At 54.0% G+C, this 12,208-nt stretch overlaps 1 long non-coding RNA gene across 1 annotated transcript; it reads left to right on the top strand.

The window, feature by feature from the left end:
* Window positions 1-1,965: 1,965 nt before the first annotated feature.
* LOC141516583 (uncharacterized) lies at window positions 1,966-8,530 on the top strand. The gene is made up of 3 exons (XR_012476756.1): window positions 1,966-2,063; window positions 6,390-6,568; window positions 7,469-8,530. It is a non-coding gene; the product is annotated as an uncharacterized LOC141516583 (long non-coding RNA).
* The last annotated feature ends 3,678 nt before the right edge of the window (window positions 8,531-12,208 follow it).

Raw genomic sequence — 12,208 nt, forward strand, 5'->3', positions numbered from 1 at the left:
GAGACACACAGAGACACACACAGACACACAGACACTCATACACACAGATACACACAGACACGCAGACACACACACAGACAGACACACATGCCTGACACACAGGCACACACTCACACACACACACACACACACAGACACACACAGATACACACAGACACGCAGACACACACACAGACAGACACACATGCCTGACACACAGACACACACACAGAGACACACAGACACACACAGACACACACAGACACTCACACACACAGATACACACAGACACGCAGACACACACACAGACAGACACACATGCCTGACACACAGGCACACACACACACACACAGACACACACTCACACACAGGCAGTCACACAGACACACACACTCACACACACACAGACACAGACACTCACACACAGACACACACTCACACACACAGACACACACAGACAGACACGCAGACACACACACAGACAGACACACATGCCTGACACACAGGCACACACTCACACACACACAGACACACACAGACACACACTCACACACAGGCAGTCACACAGACACACACAGACATACAGACACACAGACACTCACACACAGACACACACAGACACACACACACACAGAGACACACACAGACACACATACTCACACACAGACACACACGCACACACAGACACACAGACACACACACAGACACACACAGGCACAGACACACACTCACACACAGGCACTCACACAGACACACACACAGATACACACAGACACACACTCACACACACAGACACACACACACTCACACACACAGACACTCACACACACAGACACAGACACACTCACTCACACACACAGACACACAGACACTCACACACAGACACACACACATGCACACACACAGACACACACAGACACTCACACACAGATACACGCAGACACACATGCCTGACACGGAGACACACACTCACACACAGATACACACTCACACACACAGACACACACACACAGACACACACAGACACAGACACACACAGACACACACAGGCACAGGCACATACTCACACACAGGCACTCACACAGACACACACACAGATACACACAGACACACACACACTCATACACACAGACACACACAGACACACACACACTCACACACACACACACACACACACACACACACACACACACACACACCTTCCTTAGGCAGCAGCAGCATCTTCCTCTCCAGGACACCTTGACTCAGTACCGTTTGTCTCTTAAATCGAGTTTTCCTTTAGTCACTTGAATCTTCAGTCGGATCAGCCAGAGCCCTAAGTCTGGAGTCAAGAAGCCCTGAGTTCCAATTCTTCCTCAGACCCTTCCTGGCTGTGTGACCCTAGCCCAGTCACTTCCCCTCAGGGGCCCCCCAAGTGCACATCTTCACAGTGTTGTGAGGATCCAATGGCCCAGCCCAAAGGAGGCCTTGAAGAAGCCACTCTCCTTCCTTGTTGGAATGAACTGTTTTGCCCTTCCACCTGTTCCCTAGAGGAGTGGGGTAGGGGGAGGCAAGCCGAGGGCTGCCTGGAGGAAGGGGACCTGCCTGGAGGCTGGCAGACAGAGGCAGGGAGAGGATGAGCTTGTGAGCTGAGAGACCCCAGTGACAATGGCTCTGGGGGAGCTGAACCCTGGAGGACCCTGGCCAGTGAGGGTCGGGGAATGGAGGCAGGGCCCAGAAGGTGCCAGTGGGACCTCAGGCAGTGCACTGCAGAGCTGACCATCAAAGCCATCCACTGGCGAGGTTGGCAGCCTGGAAGAGCCCTGGCCCGGACCCGCTCTCCCGGTAGCTGGCTGCCAGCCCCCTACCCGGGCCAGCCAGGACCAGCAGCCTGCCTTGCCCCTGGTCCCAGCCAGGATGTTATGCAAATGGAGGCCTTGGTTAATAATTCTCAGGTTGGTAATTAGGGCCAGGAGGAGGCTGAATGGGGGCTGTTTTCCCAAAGGGCTTTGCTACTTCATCTGGCTCCCTCCCCAGGGCGTCCTGGGTCCTTCCTTCTGTGACTCAGTGTCTCTGGCCCCCAACCAACCTTTCCATGCTATTTGGTGAGTCAAACTGGGGAAGTGCTTCCTGCGGGTGAGGTGCCCCCACTTTAGAGGGGGCATAGGAAGGAAACCTCAGCTCCTTCTTACCCGCATCCTCCTGGGGTGGGGCTTGATGGGGAAGCAGCAGAATGGATGCTGGAAAGAAGAAACTCCAGATTGGGGGCACCCTGGGGGGGAGGGAACACAGTCAACCAGGGAGAGTGGTACAATGGGGGCAAGCTTCTGGAAGGGCCTACAGAAAGGAGGAAGAACATTGCTGGAGGGGGGCGGGGGGCTGGGAGGTCACAGAGCTGCCAAACAGGCAGCCGGGAAGAGGCTCCCTTCTGGCTGGACGGTGAGTGAGCAAGGGCCTTGGAGCTGGGTCGCGGCAGTGGGGTAGAGACAGTTTGAAAAGCCTGACCAAGGAATTGGTGCTTCCGGGCAATAGGGAGCTCCTGAAGGCATGGGAGCAGGGGAGTGCCGTGCCCACCCACCAGACCCCCAGGATGAGCCCCTGCTGCCCTGTCTGCTCCTGCTTGCACACGAAGGTCTCCTCACCGCTTCTCCCCTTCCTGGGGAGGATGGGAGGTCGAGATCATCCCTCCCATTTGACAGGGGAGGAAACTGAGGTGGGGGGGCAAGAGTCGCCCATGATCTCGGAGCCTGGAGAGGCCACCGGGCTGCCGGAGCCTGGGCCGGGGCTCCCTACAACAACAGGAACGAATGGTGTGGGGAGCAGCCCTCGCCCGCGGAGGGGTGGGAGGGATAGGCCCATGACCTCAGGAACTCCCTCTCTGTTCTAGAGCCCTCCTCTTCACAGAAGTTTCATAATAGGCTTTTTATGAGGTGCTAAGACACACATATCCTAGCTGGTTCCCCATGTAAACACGGATGCCTGGGGGCCTCAGGGCGCCCCAGATGGAGGCCCGGCTGATTTAGAGGCTTCAAGAGAAATGGACTCTTGTTTTTAATTAAAAAACACCCTCTCTCCTTTTTCCTGGAGAGCCCTGTTAAACTGGGGACTGGGAAGGGGGGGGAAAGGGGGAGAAAGACCACCTCTGGCTCTGCCTGGCCTGGCCTGGGGCCTCCGGGCTGCAAGGGGGCCCCTGACTGAGAAAGAGGGGAGCAGCAGCGCCTGGACTTTGGGGGCCCTGGGTGGGGCCTCAGCCTCTAGGCCCTCACACTCCTAGGGGTGAGAAGGGCTGGAGGCCTTGTAATAAAAACACTTGATTAGAAGAGGAGACAGCCTCACTTTTCATTGAAAAATAATGGTTTGCACATGTTGGAAGAGGAGACAGAGGGGCCCTGGGGTGGGGGTGGGGTACAGAGTCTGGTCAGGCCCAGGACCTTGGGAAGGGGCAGGAGGCCGGGGTCAGCTCCTGGGCCCCGGGCCCCAGAGCCCGGCCATGCCCTCAAGATTTCCAGGAAACCCAAGCTGCCCCGCCCCAAAGCCTGCCGTCCTGGCAGCGGGCAATCAGTGCCAGCAGCGGGTAGGGTGAGCAGACACATGTCAAGGCCCTCACGTGTTCAGGGGCCAGGGCATCTCATGGGAGGTGAACACAGACACACAGACATCCCATCTCCTTTCCAGTCAGGTCTCCACCACTGTGGGACATCAAAGGTCACTTGCTAACGGTGCACCCTGCCTATCACAGTGACTTTGGCCTAGTCCCCTCCTCCCTCAGGGCCTCAGTTTCCCAGTCATACACTGGGGACATGGGCTGGTTATGATCCAAGGGCATGACCCACTGGGCTCTAGGAGTCTTTAGGCCTGAGCTGGAATCTGCTTCTGTCCCTGCTGAGCCCCAGGGTGGCCCCCAGACTATTTGTGCCTCCCCCACCCCCAGGCAGAGAGAGGGTTGAACCCAGAACCCAGGACCACTAGAGCAGAGATGTGGAATTTGAGCATTCATTAGGACCTTGCGAGTCACCTAAAGGTTCAGCCACCTACCCCCACCACATTCTCAGCAGTCTGCTTGAGGTGACCTGTGGAGGAGGGGGACCCCTCATTCTCATCCCCCAAACACATAAGGTCTGGTAATTTGGAGCGAAGACAGAAACTTAGAAGTCACTGAGTCTACCCTCCCACCCTCATCCCAGGAACCAGGACCCTCCTGGGCCATAGACCAGGACCTGGGGGCCTCTGGGGAGCTATATCTACTCTCAGGGAGCTTGGTGATTTTGAAGAAGCTAGAGCTTGGAGAGAAGAGTCCAAGCCAAGCAGGGCCAGGGAAGGCCAGGGACTTGGGCAGGGAGACACAGAATGAATCCATGAGTGCATGACCAAGCCTGGCTACCCTTCTGTCTCTCTCTGGGTCTGGGCAGGAAGTGCCATTCCATCATGAGCCTTTGAGCAAGGACCCACTATCCCTGGCCTTCCTCCAACCCTCCCATTTGATAGAGGGGCAAACTGAGGACCAGAGGGGAAGGGGAGCCCTGGTCTCTTGCTCAGAAAAAGTGCTTAGGCCCCTCTGCCCCAGTTGATGTGAATAAGAAAGATGTTGAAAGACCTCCCTTGTTCTTGGGTGTGGGGTGGTGAGGGGATTCACTGGGGACAAGTGACCACCTCCCAGCATAAGAGCCTGGGACCTGGTTCATCCTCCTGGGAGCAGTCTCTGGTTGAGCTTCAACTCAAAGAAAGGAAGAGTTTGTAGAGAGTTTGGAGGAAGGTTGGGGTCAGAGCCAAGATACCTCAGCCCCAATGACCAGGGCTGGTTGTTCACATTGAGTGTGGCTCAAGGACCTTGAGGGAGCCAGGAGGGAGCCTGGATCCCCATTTGATCTTCAAACTAGAGTTCTAGGTAACTCTACTTGGAATGGGAGAGATGGTGGAACCCTAGAAAAGGCTGTCAAAGCTGGGAGGGAACTTAGACCATAGAATGCCAGGTTTGAGAAGAACCCAAGAACCTACATGACAAGTCAGAGCAGTGAGAAAGCTTAGAGCCTAGAACCTTCTATTGGGGATATAAATCATGGCAAGTCAGAGCTAGGATGGCCCATAGAACATGGAATGTCAGCAACAAGCTAGACCTTAGAATGTCAGATTCAGGGCCAAGGAAATTAAGACCCAAAGACATAGCGTTTCAGAACTTAGAGCTGAATGGAATGTCAGTTCTGGGAGGGCGCTTACAGAACAGAACCCAAAATATCAGAACTAGGGATCAAGTCCTAAAACAGTGTCTGAGTTGGAGCTTAGAAGAGAAACCGTGGACCATTAGAACTGGGAGGGACCTTGGAACCTCTCAGAGCCCTGGTGTAAGGCCCCCAGCAGAGTCAGAATTCTCCAGGGTGGCCCAGGCAGACAGGAGCCATCCCTGTGGCCATGTAGGCCTTGGGGGCTGCCGGTCCCAGTCCCAGTTCAGCTCCCCTCTCCTCTCCCCTCAACACAAGCTCCATAGAGAAAGGTCCTATCAGTGGCTCCACTGAGGGCTTCCAGGCGCCTCAGCCCCAGGGGACAAGGCCGCCTTGTTTGGGCAGAACATGACCCTGCCTGGCTTTGGCCCATATAAAACAAGTGGGCATCCACTGGGCTCTGGCCCCTTCTCCAAAAGCTCCAGGTCCCCATGTTCTTGAGTTTTTAAGGATCCCTTGATCCCACTCTGCCCTGGCTGAATGAGTCTGCTCTTGCCCCTTCTTGAGGGTCAGCCCACAAACTGCCACTACTCTCTGCCCAAAGTGAGCCAGCCTTGCCCACTGATGCCCCCAGGGGAGGGGGTACATGAATTGCTCACCTTGATCTCCAGATTTTCTCAGGGACAGGGACAGGAACAAACCTGCTCCAGGCCAGAGTCTTCCCCTTTATCCCCTTTGAGAAGACTCAAAGGAACCTTGTCCAGAGCCTCACCCTGCCTGCGCCCCTGCCAGCACCCTTGAAGCTCTTTCCTCGCCTGTGGGCCCAGGACCTAAGGCTGGGGGGGCGGGTCTTAAATGTGGCACCTTGTCCCATTCATGGAATCATCTCCCAGGCCCAGGTGTCCGTGACTGATCCTTCCTCAGCTAGTTGAGGCTAAGCAGAGAGCTCTGGGAGAGGGACTGAGGAAGGGGGGTGAAGCCCGTGCTCCTGCCCTTGGGAAGAAGGACAGAGAGATAGGCAGGGAGAAAAAGCAAAGCCTTGGGAATGGGCCAGCCCCCTCTGCCCTTATAAGACACGCAGGACTACACAAATGGGGAAACTGAGACCCGAAGAGAATATAGTTACACAACAGGGACCAGATTCAAAGTCAGCTTCTTGGACTCCAAGGATCCCTTCCTCTGCCTTTCCAGGTCCTAGTGTGAGGGGCCTGGTACTAGCAAGGAGAGAAGGGCAGGACAGAGCCCACCTCTCAGGTCCCCTTGTCTCTGCCCCAGGCTGGACCTGTCCTTCAGAACTTTGCTCTAACCCTTCTGAGGCCTGAAGAGAATGGACCTTTATGGGAACCCCAAGAATGTCCAGAGACCAGGCTGCAGAGCCTACGCTTCCGGAGGGGCTTCTCCAAACAGCTCTAGCTGGATTCCACTCCCCCTCCCCATTCAGGCTGAGAAATATGGCAAGTATGGGAAGGGGCCCAGCGGGGGCAGACCTAAGGGACCTTATATAACAGGGCCCCCACAATGCCTTGGGAGAGGGGAGAGAGGCCAGGGAAAGAGAGCCGGGAAGCTGCCTGTTTGTTTGTTTGGCAGCCCCACATACCCAGCCCAGCAAGTAGACCCCAGGAGGCCTGGAGCAGTTCTCTCCCAGCTGTGGGGGGAGGCCGGGAACGGGGGCCCCACATCCCACCAGACGCCACTTTCGAAGGAATCTGCAGGACTGTTCCTTTGGCCGGGGCCAGAAACAATAATGCTGGAGGGGTGGCCGGAGACCAGCTGACAGTCCTATTGGGGAGGGTGGGGGTCCACTCCCCCTGTTTATTATCATTGCTCATCCTTCCCCCACTCAATTCTGGCTAGGGCTGACCTCTCCCTCGGAAGAGGGCTGATCTTTGTTTGTCAATGAACCCAGAGGAAGGGGCCCTTTGAAAGAGGCGCTGGGGGGCCTGGGATTTGTGCAGACACTCTTCTGGGCTCTGGGCCTCAGTTTCTCAAGCTGTCCAAGGAACAGACTGAACCACCTCTCCTAGCCCTGACATTCTAAGCCCCAGAGTCAATGGAATTTAGGACCCTGTGTGAATCAGGGTCCAGAGACCCTTCTGGCCCTGATATGCCACAGTCTGGGACACTCCCTTCTGCAGTGTGGTCAGTCAGCAAGCTTTAGACACTGGTCTTCACTGGGCCCAGAGAGCTCTCAGCCCCGTCTGAGCCTGGAAACTCCCCTGAGTCTCACTGATCTCATCTCTAAAATGGAGGCAATTCCCAAGGACCCTGCCACCCTGAGATTCTAGGATTGGTAGAATCATTTGTCATGGCTTTAGGGATTAAAATTTTGTTTTTTAAAAAACCCTAAATTTCAGAAAAGCTGGGAAAGACCAACATGACCCAATGCTGAGGGAAATGAGCAGAACCAGCAGAACACTGGGCACGCCACCTGGGTGGTGATCAGCCACGATGGACGTGTTCACTTCCATAGCACAGAAGTCATAGACCACTCTACAGGACTTGTGATGGCCAACAGCAGCCATATCCAGAGAAGGAGCTGTGCAGACCAAAGCTCTCTATCTTCAGTTTTTAGTTATCTTATGTCTTATGTCTTTTTTCTCTAGGGTTTTTTCCATTTTGATTTGATTCTTCTTTCACAATACGACTAATCTGGATCTATGTTTTGCGTGATTGCTTTCTTTCATGGAGATGGGGAGGGAAGGGAGGAAGGGAGAAAAATGTAAAACTTAACACCTTGCTGTTTTTAGCAATAGCAATACTAGACCTATGTCCACAAGAAATCTTAAAAAACAGGAAATGTCCCACATGTTCCCAAATATTCCTAGCAGCTCTTCTTGTAGTGGCAAAGAATTGGAAACTGAGGGGACACCCATCCTTGGGGATACTCTTATCCTGTAAGAAGAAATCATGAGAAAGCGGACTTTAGAGACGCATGGAATGAATGACATGAACTGAAACTTAATGAAGGGAACATTGGCCATGTGAACAACCTCACTGTGAGATGATCCACCTTGATGGGTGCAGCTCCCCTCAGCAGCTCAGAGATCAAGGGCAGCCCTAGGAGGCCTGCTGTGGACAATGCCAGCCACATCCACATGGAAAGATAAAACAAAACCAAAACCCACGGGATCTGAATGAACATGATGTTCACTTTTAAAAACTTCTCCTATGCTTTTCCCTCGGCGCTAATTCCTCAGACACAAAATGACTAACATGTAAATAGGTTAAACACAAAAGTGCATGGAAAACCTTTACCAGACTGTTTGCTGCCAAGGGGAGGGGGATGGTAAGGGAAGGGGGTAGAAAACCCTTCTAAATATACAAGTGGATGAATGTGGAAAATTTGCTATAACATGTCATTGGAAATATAAAATAAAATAGCAATTAAAAACAGAAAAGAAAGCTACCATTGCAACTAGTTGACAAAATAAATAAATAAAATATTTAATTAATGGTTTTTTATGAAAGAAAAAACATCCCAAGTCAAGGTTGTGTTGGGGTCCTGAGCCCAGACATCCCCTTCAGCCTCCCAGCTCCAGCCCCCTGCCTCCACTGGAGACATGGTATATGGGGAACTCTCCTGGCTCTATGGGCTCCCCAAAATCCCACACAAGCCCCTGGCCACACAGCTACAGCTTGGAGCCTTTCAGACTGGGGACCTATAGCTCACCCCAACCTAGAGGGGGGCTTGTCTAAATCCCATTCAGTTCACATCCCATAACTCCCTTTTCTTTTTTAGATTTTTTTTTGCAAGGTAAATGGGGTTAAGTGGCTCACCCAAGGCCACACAGTTCGGTAATTAAGTGTCTGAGGCTGGATTTGATACCAAGTCCTCCTGACTCCAGGGCTGGTGCTCTATCCACTGTGCCACCTAGCTGTCCCCATAACTCCCTTTTCAAGCTCAACTCCCAAAACCCAAGGGGAATGGGAAGGAAGATTTGAAGTCCAGACACCTGGGTTAGAATCAAGGTTCAACCTCTGGCTTTCTGAGCAAAGGTCTGGGAAAGGTCTGGGAAAGGTCTGGGAAAGGAACTTGTTCCAAGCTAGGCTGGATCTGAGGCAAGATTTCAATCCAGATCTCCCTGACTTCAGATCTGGGTCCTTGACTAGCTCAGCTGGGGTCCATCCCACTGAATCAGATGAGGGGTCCCTATGACTGAGCCAACCTGGGCTTGATAGCTCCAAAGTCCCACTCTGCCCACATCCCTTCCTGGTCTCAGACGAGGAAAATAGAGAACCCCAGGGAATCAGTGACTCCATTGTCCCTGACAAAAGAGACCCTCTTGCAGAAATCCTGAACCCACCAACTTTCCACTGAGCACATCTTGCTGGTAAGAAAAAAGGTTGGGGAATAAAAGTGGAATCTTGGTGCCCTCTGCTGTCCACTCTCAGAGTTGCAGCACATGGCCAGCAAGGTGTATCCAGACACCCACCCACCCATCACCCACCCACCACCCATCCACTTTACATACATACATACATGGACATCATCCATTCACTCAACCACATATCCGCCCATCCATCCATCCATCCATCCATTCACCCACCTACCCATCCGTCCAATCACTAAGGACCTCTTGGGTGCTTGGTCCTATATTCAGCACTGGGGGGGAGGAGAGGAATAGCCCCCATCTCTCCCTGACCCATTAGAGCTCCCGGAGAGAAAATGCCAGAAGAGAGCCCTAGGGTAGGGACTAAGAGAGCAAAGCTAGATTTTGAGGTCCCCATCCTCTCTGGGACTCAGTCTCATCCCTTAACAAGTAGGAAGAGGGGGCAGCCTTTGGGGCAAAAAGCTGATACAGCTCTACTTAGGGACTTCCTTCCCCCAGAATGTCTGCCCCTGGCTGCAAGCCCATTCTAACTCACCACCCTCCAGGTGCCCCTGACCTCCTTGGCACAGCCTGCTTCACTTCAACGCAAGTCACTTTCATGGCATCACCTCCCTGCCAAACAGAGGCCACCACACCAGGTGTGAATATGCCTGCATTGATGTTTCTTGTTCTGTTTCTTGGCCATAAGAAGAGAGTGACTAGAGTGGGACCACAAGGGAGGAGGAGAGCTCCCTAGTGAGGACACCCCTCCCCTCCTGGGGCCCTTGGGTCTAGGCTGGCAATGAGCTGCCCATGGCCATCTCTAGGCTGGCAGGCTTTCCCTCCCTTCAGGGGCTGCTACCCCTAGTCACTAGTTTTTCTATAAAGATGCATGAAGCATGAGAGACAGCAGCTGCTTGATCCCAGCAATAACCCTCAATTTTACAGATGAGGAAACTGAGGCAAAGAGAGGGGAAAGGAACTTGTTCGAAGCTAGGCTGGATCTGAGGCAAGATTTCATTCCAGATCTGGGTCCTTGACTTGCTCAGTTGGGGTCCATCCCACTGAATCAGATGAATGGGTCCCTATGACTGAGCCAACCTGAGCTTGATGGCTCCAAAGTTGCACTCTGCCCACATCCCCTCCTGGTGCACAGAACCCCAGAGGCTCTCCATTCTTGGATCAGATACAAAGCCCTCCATTCAGCATCTAAACTCGACCCCAGCCTCCCTTCCTGGCCTTGGCACACATGCCTTCTCCTCACCCATTTTGGGATTCAGCCCAAGTGACGGTCTTGTCAGACTTTCCTACCTCCGTATCTTTGCATGGGAGGAAGTCCCTCCCCCCCTGGAATGCACTCCCAAGAATCCCAAATTTCCTGTAAAACCCTACTCAAGAACCAGCTCTTCCAGGAAGCTTCCCGGCGAGCCCGGCTCTTCACGCCTCCACGACCGACCTGGCTGATATTCATTTTGTGACTGTTTTGGTGTGGACGTGCTGTCTCCGCTGTGGAGCATGGCAAACGCTTAGTAGGTGCTTGTGAACTGAATCAATGAGCCATTGGTGTTGCTCTCCTGTTCGAAGAGCAGATCAAGGACAAATTCCTCACCCTGACTAGAAACTCTGCCCAAACTGCCTCCAACCTCCTTGGACCTCACTCCCCTTTGTGCCAGTAGCTGTGCTGCTACCTAAAGAGGCCATCTCCCACCCCCACATCTTTGTCCAGGCTGGTCCCCATGCCAGAAGTGCCACTTCCACTTTCCTCTACCCCATTCAGGAGCCCCCTCCTTCAGAACACTTTGGATCCTCCCTCCCCTCCCTTCCCCCAGGTGTTGAGGCTTCCCTGTCCCCCCTTACCCTGCGTCTCCTGGTTTTTGTGTTTCCTGTCTTCTGGTAGACTAGAAGCTTGCCAAGGGCAGGGGCCGTGTGCTTTCTGTCTTTGTCCTCCAAGCCCCAACCCAGAGCCTCACGCACAGCAGGATTTGTGCCGATGGGAAAGACAACCAAGATGGGGGTAGGATGGAGGAAGGGTCAGTGAGGGCCGTCCTTGGGCTCTCCTGGACCTGAGCTGCTAAAGCTGACCCTTTGGCAATCCCCAAGCATCCTTTCCCGCAAGAACCTTCCCATTCAGGGAGGGACTCGTGGTGTGTCCAGCCCCCTCAGGACCCTGTGGGCTGGTCAGCAATAACACCTGGAGGAGGGGGGGGTCTCAGGAGCTCTGCTCCCCCTGATGGACCCCCTGCCTCCTCAGCTGCCCCTCCAGTGGCACTCGGTCCTGTTCTGCCCAAAGACCTCTGCAATGTCTCTGCTGAGGCCTCTTCTTCCCACAGCCTTGAGGACTTCTGGGGCCCACCAGACCGAGCTGCAGCTGTTCCCAGGACCCCCCTCTTCCTTTTCCCAGGACCAACATCTTTCCACCGGGCCATCTGGCCATGTGTCCCCCACTCTGCCCTTGCTGGGGCTCTGCAGGGTTTGGGGAGACTGAGCAATCTTCTTCCTTCTCCTGGGGGATTACAATAGGATGGGCAGGAGGGCAGAGGGAGGAGGAAAGGGGATACCAGGCAGTCTCTGGGTCCCTCAGACTTGCCCAGGACTGGCAGTTGGGCACACCAGCCCCAGAGGCGGGCGGGGCTTCCAGGAAAGAGAGGAGATTAGCTTCTGCTGAATGATCCGATCAGGCTGCATTGGCCTGAAGTTGGGAGGGTCACAGGCTGACCTCAGGAGACCGGGGTAGGTGAGGGCAGAGCCTGGCAGATCCTCTCTGCGTTATTTAATTCTGTTTAA

The sequence above is a fragment of the Macrotis lagotis genome, chromosome 3, assembly GCF_037893015.1.
Source record: "Macrotis lagotis isolate mMagLag1 chromosome 3, bilby.v1.9.chrom.fasta, whole genome shotgun sequence".
Lineage (NCBI taxonomy): Eukaryota > Metazoa > Chordata > Mammalia > Peramelemorphia > Peramelidae > Macrotis > Macrotis lagotis.